The sequence below is a fragment of the Haemaphysalis longicornis genome, unplaced genomic scaffold, assembly GCF_048455015.1.
Source record: "Haemaphysalis longicornis isolate Haplotype H1 unplaced genomic scaffold, Haemaphysalis longicornis Haplotype H1 scaffold_12, whole genome shotgun sequence".
Lineage (NCBI taxonomy): Eukaryota > Metazoa > Arthropoda > Arachnida > Ixodida > Ixodidae > Haemaphysalis > Haemaphysalis longicornis.
In genome coordinates, this window is record NW_027526225.1 from 112,811,469 (window position 1) to 112,817,677 (window position 6,209).

The following is a 6,209-nucleotide window of genomic DNA, read 5'->3' on the forward strand; positions in this document are numbered from 1 at the left end:
CAATTTTGAATGCGCTATCGAAAAATATCACTGTCAGGAAGCTGTTTCTCCAGTGTGCTTCGTTCACCCAAGAAGAGACTGACCTTTTCGCTACCATCATGAGGTCGAGCCAGAGCATTAACGAAGTGCAAGTTAATACAGACGCTGCGAGCGTGGAAACGCTATTGACGGCTTTGCTGCCACACTTCTCGGAGAATTACACTATCATTTCCGCTCACTTTTACGTGAAGCAGATGCCCCTCACAAGAGAGTATTTCGGAGTGAAAGAAGTTGTTCGACGTAATCGTGACCTCGTCATGAAAGCCGCACACTACGTCGTGGGAGAAAAACATAGAGGACACTGCGCCGTTGCTGTCGAATTCATCGCTTCTAACACCGCCGCCGGCTTGGTGGACGAGGTTTGCCGGCTGGCAGCGGTTGACGAGAAATTAGCGCTGCGTATGATTCGAGACAGCTTGCAAATCCTCCGAACGATGCACGGTTTCATGCGAGCTGTGGGCGTGGTCAGAAAGAGAGTCGTATGCCATGAAGTTGGTGGCCGAAGTGTGCAGCTGGATGATCTTGACGAATGGTCCTGGTTTTCGATCAGGCGCCACCTAACGGTCGCCGACGTCTATGCATTTAAATAACGATACGTTGAATCAGACCTTTCTTTGCTTTTTTATCGCAGCTGTGGGCGCTGTCTGGAACATTTTAACTTAGCTTTACATGCCTTTTGGTCAGCAACATATAATAAGCCATGCTATGCTAATAAATTCTATGCTATGCCAAACCTTGCCGTTGGTGCATTCTTAGAGCGATTACATGGCTCATATTCTGCGAAAATTTGGCGTCAGAGGTGTGGCTGCGATGGTACCGATTGGCTTACGATTGGCTTAGATGTCAACATAACCACCCACAACATACCCCGAATCGGCTGCGAACATGGGTATGCGCCGACCTACTGTCCCTATTGGCTGCAGAGTTTCATGACTGCGAATGAGGGTATGCGCCCGCTTGATGGTTTGCAAAAATTTATGCTTTCTGGGCTGTAATTTAGACTTGAAGTGTACAGTTACGAATCGGCCCGCCACCGTACTGTCCCGCATCACTCCTCGGCTGGGCGGTGAAGCCACTGCGTGCGCATTTGCAAACAGGCCCCATCTTGTCGGTGAATCATACTTTCACGTCGAGACGCGCCCAAGGACACAGACGCCCCGCGATCGCAGCGGAGTCCTCTCTCCCCTCTCTCTCGGACTCAACGTGCGCCGATGCTACCGACTGCTCACGAACTCTGGAGCGTGCGCAAATGTAGAGTGAACGCTGTTTTGACCGTTGCGCTTTCGGGTATAAATAGAGGCCCCGCAAGCGTTATAACCCATTCCTGCTTGAGCAGTGAATCCATGCTGTCACTCTGCTCGAGTCCTGTACTGTTACCTCGCCTGTCCGGGCATTGTTCTTTGGCTTCGGCTCACCTCTCGCTATAAAGTAAACAGTTACGTTAGCCTACGGCTTCTGGACTTCTTCACGGCTGCAACAGAGGCTGGCCGCTCTCTTTACACCACGCTACCACACGTATGTCGGAGGCGACGGAGCTCGGCTCGGCTCGGCCCACCCGGTCGCAACAACGGGTTGTCAGCGGTGGGATGACAGCGTCGCAACAGTAGCCATTACAGGATGAACTGGATTCTGGAGTATCTGCGTTTTGTTTTTTAAAATATATATGAACACATATAAATATTTCTAGAAGTCTTGAGGTTTAAGCAGTAATAGAAATAAAATGAACTGCGGAAATTTTTCAGATTAATCTTCCCTCTCACCAACTGATTAATATTCGACGAGTTGGCAGCTTTCATTTCGTCTAAGGTTTAAGGAGACATTGCACATCCTTCATTCGGCATGTGGAGTCAATGTTGCGACCAAGATTCCTCTCTCTCTCTATTTCTCTCAATCAGCCAACGAGAAAAGCACATCTACGTTTTGCCCGGAAAGTGATTACATATCTCTGGCCATGCACTGTATGCATTCTCCCTCCTCCTCCCCCCCTTGCGTTTCCGAGGGGGGGGGGTAATAAAGCCGGAAGCTGTTTGCACTTAAAAAAAAAGCCGTGTCTAGGTGCCGTCCGACGGTATTATAAGCACTCCACTATATCGACGTCCACCGGCGTTTTCTAACAAAATTGCCGCGGCTGGCACTACATCGCTATAGATAACGCAAAGCTACCCAACCTAACCTAAACATAGCATAACATGACCTAACGCACACAAAGAAAGCAATTAAAACACCCAAACTAACGTAAGCCATGAAAATTATTGTTTGAAGGTAAAGGTGAAAAAAAAAAAAATTAAGGCACCAGCCTGTCTCAAACCACCGTCCTTGGGATCAAGAAGACAAGACGGATCCTCTAGACTACAACAACAGACGGTTACGGCGGTGCTAGCCAGGTCTTAAATATTCGAATGTTATCCGACGGCACTGTAGCCATGCCTGCAGCGGTCAGCTAGAGTGCCGTCGGACGGCACCCTAGACACTGAGTAAAAAAAAAACAGGTGGTGGCACTTACTTTCAGAACAGTAACCAGTTGCCTAGGTACTTGGTGCTTTTACTAACAGGCCATGCACAACCCAGTAAAAATACATACGTGTGACAACGTGTATCGGCTGAGCGCGCGGAACGACATAGACACATTCAACACGCACATGTTCCACTTAGGCAACAAATAAACAAATAAACGATGGCTTGACCGGATTACGTAGTGTCTGTTTCGGGCTTGCATCAGCCCCTGCGGTTTTCCAGAAAATAATCTAAAAAAATTTCCCCGCATTTCCCCGAGGGGAAGAATGTGAAAGTGCGAATGCAGGAGTTGAATTTGCGCGGTTCGGTAATGTTCGCGAAAGAGAGATCACACACACACACACACAACTACAAAGAAAGAAAGATGCATTTATTCACAGACACCTTATTTGTGTTGTCGTTGTACTTGATTGCTAGAGCGGATCTCAGCTTTGAAATTTCGTGTCAGTACTCCTTTAAGCGTGTGCATTAGCCCTTCTCACGCCCGATTCCTGGCCAATCCCCCACGTGGGTATGTGCCATGCACAGACACCTACTTGTGTTGTCGTTGTACTTGATTGCTAGAGCGGATCTCAGCTTTGAAATTTCGTGTCAGTACTCCTTTAAGCGGGTGCATTAGCCCTTCTCACGCCCGATTTTTGGCCAATCGCCCTAAGTGGGTATGTGCTAAAGAAATTAGGAACTCTTCTTGGACAATCGCCCTAAGTGGGTATGTGGTGCGGACGGACGGACGGCGGTGGACGCGTGATTCAGATTACTTGGCCAATCGCCCTAAGTGGGTATGTGCTAAAGAAATTAGGAACTCTTCTTGGCCAATCGCCCTAAGTGGGTATGTGGTGCGGACGGACGGACGGCGGTGGACGCGTGATTCAGATTACTTGGCCAATCGCCCTAAGTGGGTATGTGCTAGAGAAATTAGGAACTCTTCTTGGCCAATCGCCCTAAGTGGGTATGTGGTGCGGACGGACGGACGGCGGTGGACGCGTGATTCAGGGTCGCTTAAGAAGTGCATTCGCACTTAAAAACTGCGGTTGATTCGTCTGTCATAGGAATCGGTAAAACACGAAAGTGAAATGTGCAGCGAAATCTGCAAAGGGATGGAGTTTGTCCGCGACCTGGTCATTGTTCGGGCCCTCGCCGCCATGTCGGGTACCGGGCCTGATGCGTTTCATTGGGAAGGCAGGTGCTGCTAGCTCGCCGTACCGCTCCGTCGTTCTTCTTCCTTCTCTTTCAGTCTCCTTTGTCTGCAGGGCCGGAATCGCGAGATTCTGTTCCCCCTGGGTACAAGCTCGCCACTTCCTGCACACATGCAGCGCCATCTACATGTTGGTCTAGAACGTTGCTTATATGGTTGTGGGCAACTGCTGCTCCGTACTCCATTGCATTTAGCAAACGTTTTCCCCGATTCCCATAACCTACCCCCTATCCCCCATACACCAAAATTCGCTAAAGCGTAACTCGGCGTCTTTGTATCCTTTGTAAATAAAAAAAAACTGTGGTTGATTCCTCTGTCATAGGAATCGGTAAAACATGAAAGTGAAATGTGCAGCGAAATCTGCAGCTGAACATGATTTGCGGGTAGGCGGCTGTCTTGTGGGTGTGCTTGGCGAGCGACGTCCTGCTCGCGTGTCGCTTCGGCAAAGGTGTACTGGCGTCATTCCCGTGACGGATATGACGTCAGTGAAATCTTGGTGTATCCCAGCATAAAACACTGTCGTGTTGAAATATAAAACCCGAAAACGAACAACCCTAAGTATAACGTAGTCTTTAGTACTAAAAGTTGCTTCCCCGCAATGAGGCCCTACGTGCAGCGGTGCACCCTTTGCCGCTTGCTTCGTAGTACTGGCGTCATTTCCGTGACGGATATTGTCAGTGAAATGTTCGTGTATCCCGGAATAAAACACTTTCGTGTTAAAATACTAGAAGGTTGCTCTGGGAGGGCTGTGTTACCTTTGTGTCATTTTGATCTGGGGTTGAACGCGCAATGAATATGATGTTAATTTACAAGCTCTGTTGATTCGTGCTTACACGCGTCAACAGAGTGGTGTTGTCTCGTGCCTGTTACCCGCTGCATTCGAGAGTCAAGAGCTCAGCAGGCTGATTGCAGATAGCATGATACCCTTCCACCATGATCCTACTAAGTGGCGACGGGGCGGGAAAAGGAGCCCCAAAATAAATGACCGGTGTGGCTTCATGACCAAGGTAGATTTTACCCGAAGAGAAGGCCACACTTTGAAAAGCTCTGGATGAACTGCGCATGCGTGCAGTTTACCGACTTTGCGGCCAGTCGGTGCAGCATGCACCGGAGTTTGGGCACTCCGTCTGTATTTTTTTTATCCTCTCTGTACATCTCCTTTCTTTCTGCTGGGGGATTATGTGGTGTCGCCTATCTGGGTCGATGTCTGATAATGTGGGCCTCTGACAGCGATGTCGGTGTTACGGTGACTGCAAATGTTGTTGGGATCCATGTTATATTCCTAGTAAAAGGTTTTGGAGTTCGCTCCTGTTCCGTGCGTGGTCTCCGTTCATTACACGGCGTCATCGACGTTTCAGTTGACGGCACAATAAATGGGTCGGCCTCGATCATTGTGGCCCAAGGGCGCATAATATGCCTGCCGATTGGGTGAGGCTCTTGATGGTGTCGTTGAAGGGTGGATCCTATGTAAGCATCACTGCCGTACGCAAGCACCACCGTACGATCCGTCGGCCGTCCAGCGTACGTCCATTCTGGCTCTAGCGGACGTCCGTTTCAGAGCCGATGGGCATGCCGTGTACGTCCGTGGGACGTCCGTATTTAACACTTTCATACGCTCATTGGGACGTCTGAAATTGGATGTATTTTGGATGTTAGGCAACAACTTGCAGATTCACGGATGTTTCATTTACGAAAAGCGTGTTACTCAGGGAATACGCTGCAATATAGAGCCACTGAAACCTCATCTAGTGGCTCTTGTTGCATACGGGAAGGACGACCCGAGCCGAGCTCCGTCGCCTCCGACATACGTTTGGTAGCGTGATTTGAAGCGAGCGGCCAGCCAATGTTGCAGCCGTGAAGAAGTCCAGAAGCCGTAGGCAAACGTAACTGTTTACTTCAAAGCGAGAGATGAGCCGAAGCCAAAGAACAATGCCCCGACGGGCGAGGTTACAGTACAGGACTCGAGCAGATTGACAACATTGATTCACTGCTCAAACAGGAAAGAACTACAGCGCTTGGGGGGTCTTTTTTATACACATAGCGCCAACGGTCAAAACAAGCGATCCCTCTAGATTCTGCACACGACACGAACATTGCTTTTGTTGTATTTAGACTTCGGATAAGTGGACAAAACATTCTGGTTCTTAGTCTAGAGACGAAGCAAAGAATATTTCAAGCGTTTCGTACTTTAGCGCTCAGCGAATTGTCACACGCAAACCTTAGGGCCCACTCGTGCACTGTGGGAAGGCAGACGGTCAGCGTGTATGTACAGTCATCAAAAGTTTTAACAGCAACAATAAACGAGGTGCCAGCGTATTCCCAGAGCGGCAGCTTGCCATACCGCCCTAGGTAATTAGCGAAGTTGTGCACATGTGCCGAAGCGGCCGAGTGCAGAAAGCCAGCCTGGGGAGCACCGATTTTCGTCTTCCGAAGATGTGCCGGTAGCTATCGTAACCGGCCG